Raw genomic sequence first — 13,105 nt, 5'->3', positions numbered from 1 at the left:
TGGTATGTTATATCATGCTTTTTCCATTCCATAATTTTTGAAAGAGGAATTTCAAAGTCATATTGAAGGTCCTTTATTTGCTATGTAGGAGGTAGCTGTGTAAGGGCATTCCTCATTTCAACTTGTATACCTTCTAGCAAACTGCATCTATCACATGTGATGTAATAAGTGTGAGTACAAGTAGCCTTAAAATCACCAGATCTGTCAGATTTATCTGATAATGCCCATTCCAGGCAGTGATATGCACATCTACTTGTAATTTCAAGGTGCAGCTTATTGTCGGTTTTTAAATACAGTTTGTAACTCTTAACGTTTAGCGAAACTGACTTGGACCAAGAAGAAAGAAGTCCCATCTGTTCAAGTTCCGATATGACATAAATACATGTGTCAAAACCAACCCCCATATATTCAATTTTTGTTGAAATTCAAAAAAAAAAAAAAGTTTAATTTTTAACCCCGATTTGGACCAGCTTAAAAACTGGGCCCAAAACCAAAACTAACCTAACATGTTTAGATTCGTCATATCAAAGAACTTCAATAATCATTTTTGATAAAATGAAACAAAGCTTAATTTGGACCCTTTGGACCAGTTTGATAACTGGTCCCAAAATCAAAATTATAAATGCACTGTTAGATTCGGCATACCAAAGAACACTAAGAATTCAATTTTTGTTAAAATCAAACAAATTTTGGACACTTTGGACATCAATGAGGACGAAATTAAAAAAGGGACCCTTATTCCAAAACCTAAAGACACGGTAAGATCCAGCATATTAAAGAACCCCAAGAAATATTTGTTTGTTAAAATCAAACTACATTTATTTTTTGCCTTTTTGGACCTTAATTTGGACCAATTTGAAAAACCGGGCATACATTCAAAAATATAAATACACAGTTAGATTCAGCATATCAAAGAAATCCAATAATTCAATTTCTGTTGAGTCAAACAAAGTTTAACTTTGGACCCTTTTGACCTCAATGTGGACCAATTTAAAAACGGGGCCCAAAATCCAAAATCTGAATACATGTTTAGATTCAGCATATTTCAGAAACCCAAGTATAGCAGACTTTGAATCAAACCCCCATTGCAATTGGTAAACAAATAATCAATTGAAACAAAACATTAGAAAAATATAGTTTTTTATCCCTTTTTTCCTGAATAGTTAAGGCCATAACCCCCAAAAATCAATCCCAACCTTCCCTTTTTGGTGTGGAGCCTTGTGGTAACATTTCAAAGAGATCCATAGACGTATACTCAAGTTATTGTCCGGAAACCAGAACATCCTTGTATTTTGCTCATTAATTCTTATATGGTTTGGGTCATAACCTCAAAAATCAATTCCGACCTTCCTGGATTCTTGTAGTACAATTTCATAGATATCCATACACTTATACTCAAGTTATTGTCCTGAAACAAGAAAAAAGGATTGTTTTGTGGTCCCTTTTTTACCCTTAATTCCTAAACAGGTAGGACAATAACGCCCAAAATGAATCCAAACTTCGTTTTGTGGTATGGAACCTTGTGGTACAGTTTCATAGAGATCCATACACTTACACTGAAGTTAATGTCTAGAAACCAAATATATTTGTACGAGGACAACGCCCTACCATTATAAAACTGTGAAAATTTCGTATAAAAAATTACATACAAACAAATCACCGATGACCTCCATGACGTCATCAGCCTACAAATGGGCTGACAGATTGTGAAAGATTATTAATAGTACTGCTATCCTCTCTGATGTGAGACTTACAAGATTCTGTCAAACTTTTCAGAATATCTTATCAAATGGTTAAGTTTTAGCTGATACAATGGTTTGATATGGGACTAACAGCAAACGAATGGACAGACAAACAGACAAATGCCCCAATCGCTATACGCAGGGGTTATATATGCATTGCTTACATCTATATCGGCATTCATAACTGGCAAATGTACTTATGTTCTAAAATAGTATGGCCTGGTCAATGTCTTGTAAAAAAAAAAAAAACTGCTTACTCTTCCACGAGTCAATCCCATCAAACTGACTTAAGCAGAAAAAGTAACATTGCAAATTATTAATTGATAGTCGCTGGACCATGACCAAGGGGGCAGGGCCTCGAAATAGTTGTCAAACTGATATATACTAATACATATAGTAAAGCAACTTTACTTTAGTAGCAGGCGAGACTAAAAACATAGATTCGGTGAAAACTCGTTTGGACGATACCCCCCGCTGCTCTGTCATATGCATGAGTATAGTTCCACATACTTTGTACTATTTCAAATTGTTGCGATGTCTGTGAGACACAAATGACCTTTAGTACAAAATAATCATCAAGTCCAAATACCTGGCGTTTTAAGAATATTTGAAAAAATATAAATCCTGTAGACATGCACACTTCCATTATGGGTACAAATAACCTACAAAATATTAAAGCTGTAGCTCAAAAACTGTAGGAGAAGATAGCCGGACAAACCATTTTCTTATTATGCAGCTAATACCAAAAAATGACTTAGTCCAAAATCCTATGGACATGCACACCTCTATTATGTGTCAAAATATCCTACAAAATATTAAAGCTGTAGCTTAAAAACTGTAGGAGGAGTAAGCCGGACAAATCATGTATCTAATCATTAAGTACAAATACCTGGCATTTTAAGAATATTTGAAAAAAATATAAATCCTGTGGACATGCACACTTCCATTATGGGTACAAATAACCTACAATATATTAAAGCTGTAGCTCAAAAACTGTAGGAGGAGATAGCCGGACAAACCATGATCTCTTTATTCAGCTAGTACCCAAAATGACTTAGTCCAAATACCTTGCATTTTGAGAATTTTTGAAAAAAAAATCAAAATCCTGTGGACATGCACACTTCTATTATGTGTAGAAATATTCTACAAAATATTAAAGCTGTAGCTTAAAAAACAGTAGGAGGAGAGAGCCGGACAAACCATGGTGTATTTTAAAATTTTATTTTGCAAGATAACTATTGAAAATATTAATAAATAAGATTAACTTGTTTTATTGTAAACAAAAACACAACATTTTTTTCTATTTATAACAAATAAAAATTCAAATGGAACTCATTTCAGTCTATTTGCAAATTTTCTTTTCGTACTCTGCGGCGCATCCGCCATGATTTGTTTGTGTGACGTCACAGATTTTTAGTATTGACCGTCAATATACGTATAAATAGAATCATAGCGTCAATATACTTAAAAATAGAAACAAGGCTTCAGATACATGAAATATAATTTGTAACACGTGACCGTAAAATCCAATGAAAACAGGAGAATGCTAAACCATATGTAATATTATCGAATTTATTCCGCAACGTTAACAGATTCAAAATTTCCGCTGCTTTCGTGAATACGAAAATTGCAATTCCTCAAAGTTTAGAGATACGGATGCTTTGTGAATAAGGTTCCTATATGTGTTTATATCTTTGTTCTATGGTATGTACGGATATTCGTCTCATTGGCAATCATACCACACCTCATTTTATATAGTGAACATACAACAGTATACACACATCAGTACATGTGTATTCATTTGTCTCGATCTCTTCGTTGTAGAAGGCAAACATTGTTTTGAAATGATTCTGATTTGTCGTAGGGGTTTATCTTTACAGTCACGCGTTTTTTTGTTTCGTGTCCAATTGAAATGCAGACTATTTCTGTAGCAGTAACCTTTAACGGCAAATACGTATGAATATAAGAGCATTGTGTTATATGTTATGACAAAGCTCGAAAAAGTTTCTTCAATAATGGAAAATTCGCCATTTTAAAAGATTCTGTGGCATTCTGTGTATTGTTTCAAAAGCCTAAACCAATACGAGAGGGTCTGAATGGGGAGGAGGGGGGTCCTTGAATTCTGTATTCTTTAATTTTTAATCCATTTTTCTGTATTCTTTATAAATCTTGCCCTTTATTCTCTATTCTTTATATTTTAGCATCCCATTTTGATCTATTCTTTTTTTTTTTTGCCTGTTTTTCCCAATTCTTTATATTTTTTGCCATTTATTCTGCACTTTTTGCCCATTATTCTCTATTCTGTACACACCATCCAGACCCTCATCCGTTGTGTTGACTAACAACATTAAAACCAATGGTAAATTAACAAATGATGTGACTTCATTTCCCTTTGGGTGAACTGCCAATACAATTACCCATAGGGTGTGGATGGGGGTTTACAGAATAGAAAACAATGGGCAAAAAATATAAAGAATAGAGACAAATGGGCAAAAAATATTAAGAATGGAGAATAATTAGGTGCTAAAATATAAAGCATAGAGAATAATGGACAAAGAGTAAAAGAATAGAGAAACATGGCCTAAATTATTAAAGAATACAGAAACGAATGACCCCCATCCAGACCCTCATTCGACTTTTTTGTTCGCCTTGTAAAAGTAGTTGAACAGGTTATGTCCATTGTTATGCATTGTACCTGTGCATCATTAACCTCACGTGAAACAGTGAAATTTCAAATGAAGTGACCACTGTCCAGTATAAAATCATGTGAGCTCTTTAAAGCCTGTTAGAACGGTTGCACGCCTCTCTGTATATATGCTCTTGGTTTTTTATTTCCTGTATAATGCCATTCCAAAAACATTAAAATTCGAAATTGTTTACCTTTTCCAGTAGTGGTCGCATCAATGCGAGGGTTTCTTATCGTCGAGTTGCAAGTTGCGAGTTGAAAAGGCCGAGTTGCGAGTTACAAAAGTCGAGTTGCGAGTTACGAAAGTCGAGTTGCGAGTTACGAAAGTCGAGTTGCGAGTTACGAAAGTCGAGTTGCGAGTTACAAAAATCGAGTTGCGAGTTACAAAAGTCGAGTTGCGAGTTACGAAAGTCGAGTTGCGAGTTACGAAGGTCGAGTTGCGAGTTACAAAAGTCGAGTTGCGAGTTACAAAAATCGAGTTACGAGTTACGAAAGTCGAGTTGCGAGTTACAAAAGTCGAGTTGCGAGTTACGAAAGTCGAGTTGCAAGTTACGAAAGTCGAGTTGCGAGTTACAAAAGTCAAGTTGCGAGTTATGAATGTCGAGTTGCGAGTTACGAAAGTCGAGTTGCGAGTTACGAAGGTCGAGTTACAAGTTACAAAAATATTATGTTTCTCTAATTTCTTAAGAATTATATATAAACTGTCGAATATATAAAAAGGTCGTGTCGTCTGATTTTTGAAACAGAATTTTCAGGTTTACTTCGCATTTAATAAACAAAGCATATATGTACCCGAACTTAGTTATAAACTGCATAAGGAAGGGTCCCGGTATTTTGATTGCAGGATTTGTTCATTTTCGGAAATAAAAAAGGATATACTGTAGATATAAGACAAAATGTATACCGTACTGAACAAATCAAGCATAAGAAGATAAATCATGTAGACAAATGAAACATACCTTCAAACAGGGGCGGATACAGGCGGGAGCGTAGCGGGCGTGCGCCCCCCTACAATTTGCAAAGCATGGGTTGTCCTCAGATTAATAAAGTATCTAAAGAGACGACGAAAATTAAAGCCGTCGCATTCCATCCGTTTAAACATTCAAATTGTATTATAAACAGTAAGTTTAACAGAACCAACGTGAATTGATTACTCATCAACTGAACTACGGTTTATTTAAGTTCTATAAATATTATATACTTCAAAGGAATGTGTCAAACGCGGTGATGCGTTTGATGACAAGTATTAGAGGCTTTTAGCAGCTAAAGTAAAAACAATTGCTACATATTGTATTTACGGTTTTTATTAACAATTTCTTTGATAATCGAAGTTTCCATGCCAAGAAATTGCCTCCGTTGAAATTTTGCAAACATCCCATAGAGCAAATTACATGGATGATTAATATTGACCATTTGGTATATGGCCGTGTTCTAAGCGACACGTACTTGCAGGTCATAAATTAATTTGTTGGATGAAATCAAATCTTTAACTACTAATAGGTGCCGTAGGAGGTCCACCGGAATTTTTAGCGAGGATTTCTTGGCATGTAACAGATAGAAAACTCAGGATTACAATTTATAGAACAGACAAGGGGCAGTGGCAAATATTTCGTGTATATTATGAACACAGAGAAGATTACCCCGGCACCCTTTGCAAAAAAAATCCTTCTTTTTCTTCTATGTGCCTTCGGACTTTATGTTTTGAACTGTAGTTTCAATTTCCATATTCGGTATTCATTCTAATGTAAGCTCCACGTGGCAAAAATCACGTGATGCAGGAATGTAGTATCTTGGAGTTAGGCTATTTCTTTCTTTTCGGACGGGGACTCCAAGCAGACAACATGCATTTATATAACGGCACTGTAGATTTTCTTATTAAATAAAGAAAGTTCCCGGTCCGGTACATGAATAGATTGGTTAGAAAGCAAGATTTTAATTTTAATTAGATTGGAAAGCCTTATTTGGGGGTTGAAATTGGAGAGCACCAAAAAAAAGAAAGGGGAGGGGGGTTGGTTTCCACAGGGAATATTTTTATCTTATGAACTCAACATTCGAAAGTTTTTTTTTTATTTTAATTAAAAGAGAGAAAAACAAATGTAAGACAAATTGTGAATGATCTTTCTTCCTTTATCACGTGAGGGAATCTCGCATATATCTGGTTTACCGTCAAACCGAGCACATGTCTTTTGGTTATTTCTGTCACTAGGTGGCTGTCTCATTGACGTTTACCCCATATTTTTTTATTGAAGCACAATGCACACGTATATGTTTTAGAACATGAAGTTAAGGTTAAAACTTTCATGTCATGAATAATAAAGTGGAAAAAAAGCAAAAAAGAGACTCAAAGAACTAAATAGAAAAAGACGAAATGATCTGATTTTCAAAAATGACCTGTTTGGTCGCTCGTAATCGATTGTCTACAAATATAGTTCCTGTCATTTGTAATGAATGTAAACTTTAATATCTCTGGTTTTTTTTTCATATAAAATTTTATGGTTAAAATTATTAGTTATGTTATTTCTTTTATAGTGGATTTTAAGATATTTTTTATTATGCTTTAGAACATTAGGGCATTGTGGGACTATGTGTCAAAGGTGTATGATTGAGGGGCAACTCATTCTATAAAAGCCGTTACTGGTCGCATGTGTCTTGTGACATCATTTCATGTCTAAGCAGTCCCAAATAAGTACATTTTTGAGTATACGCCAAGACGAGCATCATATTTTCAACTTTTGTTTCATTTTGTAGACTGTGTACCTCAAATTTTTTAACTGAAAAAAAATGTCTTCATCGGGAACTCTCCAGCTGAAACCTACACTCTTCAGTTTAGCAGGGACAATACTCTGTTTTTTTTAATTTTGTCATTTTTGCGCATGGGATCGTTAAAGACACTGTCAGTGGTTCAAAGTATTGCTTGTCAAAGACATGTCTACTAAGTTAGCAAATGCTGCATTCGAATAGGGACTGTTCTATTCATTCTCAGAAATTTTGCAATCTTTTGACATAGAAATTACCCTTTTCTGTTTAAAATAGATATTCTACATTATAAGGTGTCGACATTAAGTTAGTAATGGAACTTGAATAACTTTGAAAAGTTTAATTTGTTTTAAGCCTTAAACAAAAGGTTGCCACATATGTAATATGATGGACACACCAACCTTTAAAGACAGGTCCCTTTAATGTTGCCTTATCCTCGGAAATCTTAAATATCTGCTCAATACTTATTGCTTTCCCCTAAAATAGCTGACAAATAATTAAAATAGTTCTGCTTTAAAATTCATCTATTCTCCTAGTTATTCAAAATTATTAGAGGTTAAGCTTTTTCATGTCCAACGGCACATATTACAGTGTTATCCGGATTCACCATTATACGATGCGGGAAAATTGCTATTGTCAAATTCAATTTAAAAAAAATAGATTCGTGTTTAAAAAAACTACGAGATGTGTTTGAAACGTCTAAGATATACAATGATTGATGTATTCATTGTTGGTCTTTAACGCCACTTTTATCATTATTTTCTATTTCATGGTGACCAGCTTTTTTTGTGTGTAGAAAGCACGGACTCCCGGAGAGAACCACTGACCTTCGGCAAGGAAACTGTCAATCCTAGTCAATTAAGATTGGAGTCGAACCAAGCTACCACGTGTAGGGGTCGAACTCTGAGATAAGCAATGAAGCAGTAATTTTCACTAATGAAAGAAACTTGTTTCTCACTTTATCCAGTTTTCGTTTGATATATAGTTTTATTTTCTATTATTCAAGTTGAAGAAGCCAAGACGTTTTAAAAACGAATTGAAGAAAGAAAGGTAGCCAAGTGCATAGTTCTTTCAAACATATTCTTTTATCGCTGAGATGCTGTCTCGTCATGCCAAGAAATTGCCTCCGTTGAAATTTTGCAAACATCCCATAGAGCAAATTACATGGATGATTAATATTGACCATTTGGTATATGGCCGTGTTCTAAGCGACACGTACTTGCAGGTCATAAATTAATTTGTTGAATGAAATCAAATCTTTAAATACTAATAGGTGCCGTAGGAGGTCCAACGGAATTTTTATCGAGGATTTCTTGGCATGTAACAGATAGAAAACTCAGGATTACAATTTATAGAACAGACAAGGGGCAGTGGCAAATATTTCGTGTATATCATGAACACAGAGAAGATTACCCCGGCACCCTTTGCAAAAAAAAAATCCTTCTTTTTCTTCTATGTGCCTTCGGACTTTATGTTTTGAACTGTAGTTTCACTTTCCATATTCGGTATTCATTCTAATGTAAGCTCCACGTGGCAAAAATCACGTGATGCAGGAATGTAGTATCTTGGAGTTAGGCTATTTCTTTCTTTTCGGACGGGGACTCCAAGCAGACAACATGCATTTATATAACGGCACTGTAGATTTTCTTATTAAATAAAGAAAGTTCCCGGTCCGGTACATGAATAGATTGGTTAGAAAGCAAGATTTTAATTTTAATTAGATTGGAAAGCCTTATTTGGGGGTTGAAATTGGAGAGAACCAAAAAAAAAGAAAGGGGGGGGGGGGGGGGTTGGTTTCCACAGGGAATATTTTTATCTTATGAACTCAACATTCGAAAGTTTTTTTTTTATTTTAATTAAAAGAGAGAAAAACAAATGTAAGACAAATTGTGAATGATCTTTCTTCCTTTATCACGTGAGGGAATCTCGCATATATCTGGTTTACCGTCAAACCGAGCACATGTCTTTTGGTTATTTCTGTCACTAGGTGGCTGTCTCATTGACGTTTACCCCATATTTTTTTATTGAAGCACAATGCACACGTATATGTTTTAGAACATGAAGTTAAGGTTAAAACTTTCATGTCATGAATAATAAAGTGGAAAAAAAGCAAAAAAGAGACTCAAAGAACTAAATAGAAAAAGACGAAATGATCTGATTTTCAAAAATGACCTGTTTGGTCGCTCGTAATCGATTGTCTACAAATATAGTTCCTGTCATTTGTAATGAATGTAAACTTTAATATCTCTGGTTTTTTTTTCATATAAAATTTTATGGTTAAAATTATTAGTTATGTTATTTCTTTTATAGTGGATTTTAAGATATTTTTTATTATGCTTTAGAACATTAGGGCATTGTGGGACTATGTGTCAAAGGTGTATGATTGAGGGGCAACTCATTCTATAAAAGCCGTTACTGGTCGCATGTGTCTTGTGACATCATTTCATGTCTAAGCAGTCCCAAATAAGTACATTTTTGAGTATACGCCAAGACGAGCATCATATTTTCAACTTTTGTTTCATTTTGTAGACTGTGTACCTCAAATTTTTTAACTGAAAAAAAATGTCTTCATCGGGAACTCTCCAGCTGAAACCTACACTCTTCAGTTTAGCAGGGACAATACTCTGTTTTTTTTAATTTTGTCATTTTTGCGCATGGGATCGTTAAAGACACTGTCAGTGGTTCAAAGTATTGCTTGTCAAAGACATGTCTACTAAGTTAGCAAATGCTGCATTCGAATAGGGACTGTTCTATTCATTCTCAGAAATTTTGCAATCTTTTGACATAGAAATTACCCTTTTCTGTTTAAAATAGATATTCTACATTATAAGGTGTCGACATTAAGTTAGTAATGGAACTTGAATAACTTTGAAAAGTTTAATTTGTTTTAAGCCTTAAACAAAAGGTTGCCACATATGTAATATGATGGACACACCAACCTTTAAAGACAGGTCCCTTTAATGTTGCCTTATCCTCGGAAATCTTAAATATCTGCTCAATACTTATTGCTTTCCCCTAAAATAGCTGACAAATAATTAAAATAGTTCTGCTTTAAAATTCATCTATTCTCCTAGTTATTCAAAATTATTAGAGGTTAAGCTTTTTCATGTCCAACGGCACATATTACAGTGTTATCCGGATTCACCATTATACGATGCGGGAAAATTGCTATTGTCAAATTCAATTTAAAAAAAATAGATTCGTGTTTAAAAAAACTACGAGATGTGTTTGAAACGTCTAAGATATACAATGATTGATGTATTCATTGTTGGTCTTTAACGCCACTTTTATCATTATTTTCTATTTCATGGTGACCAGCTTTTTTTGTGTGTAGAAAGCACGGACTCCCGGAGAGAACCACTGACCTTCGGCAAGGAAACTGTCAATCCTAGTCAATTAAGATTGGAGTCGAACCAAGCTACCACGTGTAGGGGTCGAACTCTGAGATAAGCAATGAAGCAGTAATTTTCACTAATGAAAGAAACTTGTTTCTCACTTTATCCAGTTTTCGTTTGATATATAGTTTTATTTTCTATTATTCAAGTTGAAGAAGCCAAGACGTTTTAAAAACGAATTGAAGAAAGAAAGGTAGCCAAGTGCATAGTTCTTTCAAACATATTCTTTTATCGCTGAGATGCTGTCTCGTCATGCCAAGAAATTGCCTCCGTTGAAATTTTGCAAACATCCCATAGAGCAAATTACATGGATGATTAATATTGACCATTTGGTATATGGCCGTGTTCTAAGCGACACGTACTTGCAGGTCATAAATTAATTTGTTGAATGAAATCAAATCTTTAAATACTAATAGGTGCCGTAGGAGGTCCAACGGAATTTTTATCGAGGATTTCTTGGCATGTAACAGATAGAAAACTCAGGATTACAATTTATAGAACAGACAAGGGGCAGTGGCAAATATTTCGTGTATATCATGAACACAGAGAAGATTACCCCGGCACCCTTTGCAAAAAAAAAATCCTTCTTTTTCTTCTATGTGCCTTCGGACTTTATGTTTTGAACTGTAGTTTCACTTTCCATATTCGGTATTCATTCTAATGTAAGCTCCACGTGGCAAAAATCACGTGATGCAGGAATGTAGTATCTTGGAGTTAGGCTATTTCTTTCTTTTCGGACGGGGACTCCAAGCAGACAACATGCATTTATATAACGGCACTGTAGATTTTCTTATTAAATAAAGAAAGTTCCCGGTCCGGTACATGAATAGATTGGTTAGAAAGCAAGATTTTAATTTTAATTAGATTGGAAAGCCTTATTTGGGGGTTGAAATTGGAGAGAACCAAAAAAAAAGAAAGGGGGGGGGGGGGGGTTGGTTTCCACAGGGAATATTTTTATCTTATGAACTCAACATTCGAAAGTTTTTTTTTTATTTTAATTAAAAGAGAGAAAAACAAATGTAAGACAAATTGTGAATGATCTTTCTTCCTTTATCACGTGAGGGAATCTCGCATATATCTGGTTTACCGTCAAACCGAGCACATGTCTTTTGGTTATTTCTGTCACTAGGTGGCTGTCTCATTGACGTTTACCCCATATTTTTTTATTGAAGCACAATGCACACGTATATGTTTTAGAACATGAAGTTAAGGTTAAAACTTTCATGTCATGAATAATAAAGTGGAAAAAAAGCAAAAAAGAGACTCAAAGAACTAAATAGAAAAAGACGAAATGATCTGATTTTCAAAAATGACCTGTTTGGTCGCTCGTAATCGATTGTCTACAAATATAGTTCCTGTCATTTGTAATGAATGTAAACTTTAATATCTCTGGTTTTTTTTTCATATAAAATTTTATGGTTAAAATTATTAGTTATGTTATTTCTTTTATAGTGGATTTTAAGATATTTTTTATTATGCTTTAGAACATTAGGGCATTGTGGGACTATGTGTCAAAGGTGTATGATTGAGGGGCAACTCATTCTATAAAAGCCGTTACTGGTCGCATGTGTCTTGTGACATCATTTCATGTCTAAGCAGTCCCAAATAAGTACATTTTTGAGTATACGCCAAGACGAGCATCATATTTTCAACTTTTGTTTCATTTTGTAGACTGTGTACCTCAAATTTTTTAACTGAAAAAAAATGTCTTCATCGGGAACTCTCCAGCTGAAACCTACACTCTTCAGTTTAGCAGGGACAATACTCTGTTTTTTTTAATTTTGTCATTTTTGCGCATGGGATCGTTAAAGACACTGTCAGTGGTTCAAAGTATTGCTTGTCAAAGACATGTCTACTAAGTTAGCAAATGCTGCATTCGAATAGGGACTGTTCTATTCATTCTCAGAAATTTTGCAATCTTTTGACATAGAAATTACCCTTTTCTGTTTAAAATAGATATTCTACATTATAAGGTGTCGACATTAAGTTAGTAATGGAACTTGAATAACTTTGAAAAGTTTAATTTGTTTTAAGCCTTAAACAAAAGGTTGCCACATATGTAATATGATGGACACACCAACCTTTAAAGACAGGTCCCTTTAATGTTGCCTTATCCTCGGAAATCTTAAATATCTGCTCAATACTTATTGCTTTCCCCTAAAATAGCTGACAAATAATTAAAATAGTTCTGCTTTAAAATTCATCTATTCTCCTAGTTATTCAAAATTATTAGAGGTTAAGCTTTTTCATGTCCACCGGCACATATTACAGTGTTATCCGGATTCACCATTATACGATGCGGGAAAATTGCTATTGTCAAATTCAATTTACAAAAAATAGATTCGTGTTTAAAAAAACTACGAGATGTGTTTGAAACGTCTAAGATATACAATGATTGATGTATTCATTGTTGGTCTTTAACGCCACTTTTATCATTATTTTCTATTTCATGGTGACCAGCTTTTTTTGTGTGTAGAAAGCACGGACTCCCGGAGAGAACCACTGACCTTCGGCAAGGAAACTGT

Source organism: Mytilus californianus, unplaced genomic scaffold (genome assembly GCF_021869535.1).
Source record: "Mytilus californianus isolate M0D057914Y unplaced genomic scaffold, xbMytCali1.0.p SCAF_6, whole genome shotgun sequence".
Taxonomy (NCBI): domain Eukaryota; kingdom Metazoa; phylum Mollusca; class Bivalvia; order Mytilida; family Mytilidae; genus Mytilus; species Mytilus californianus.
The sequence above is the reverse complement of the archived record's forward strand: the minus strand, read 5'-3'. Positions refer to the sequence as shown.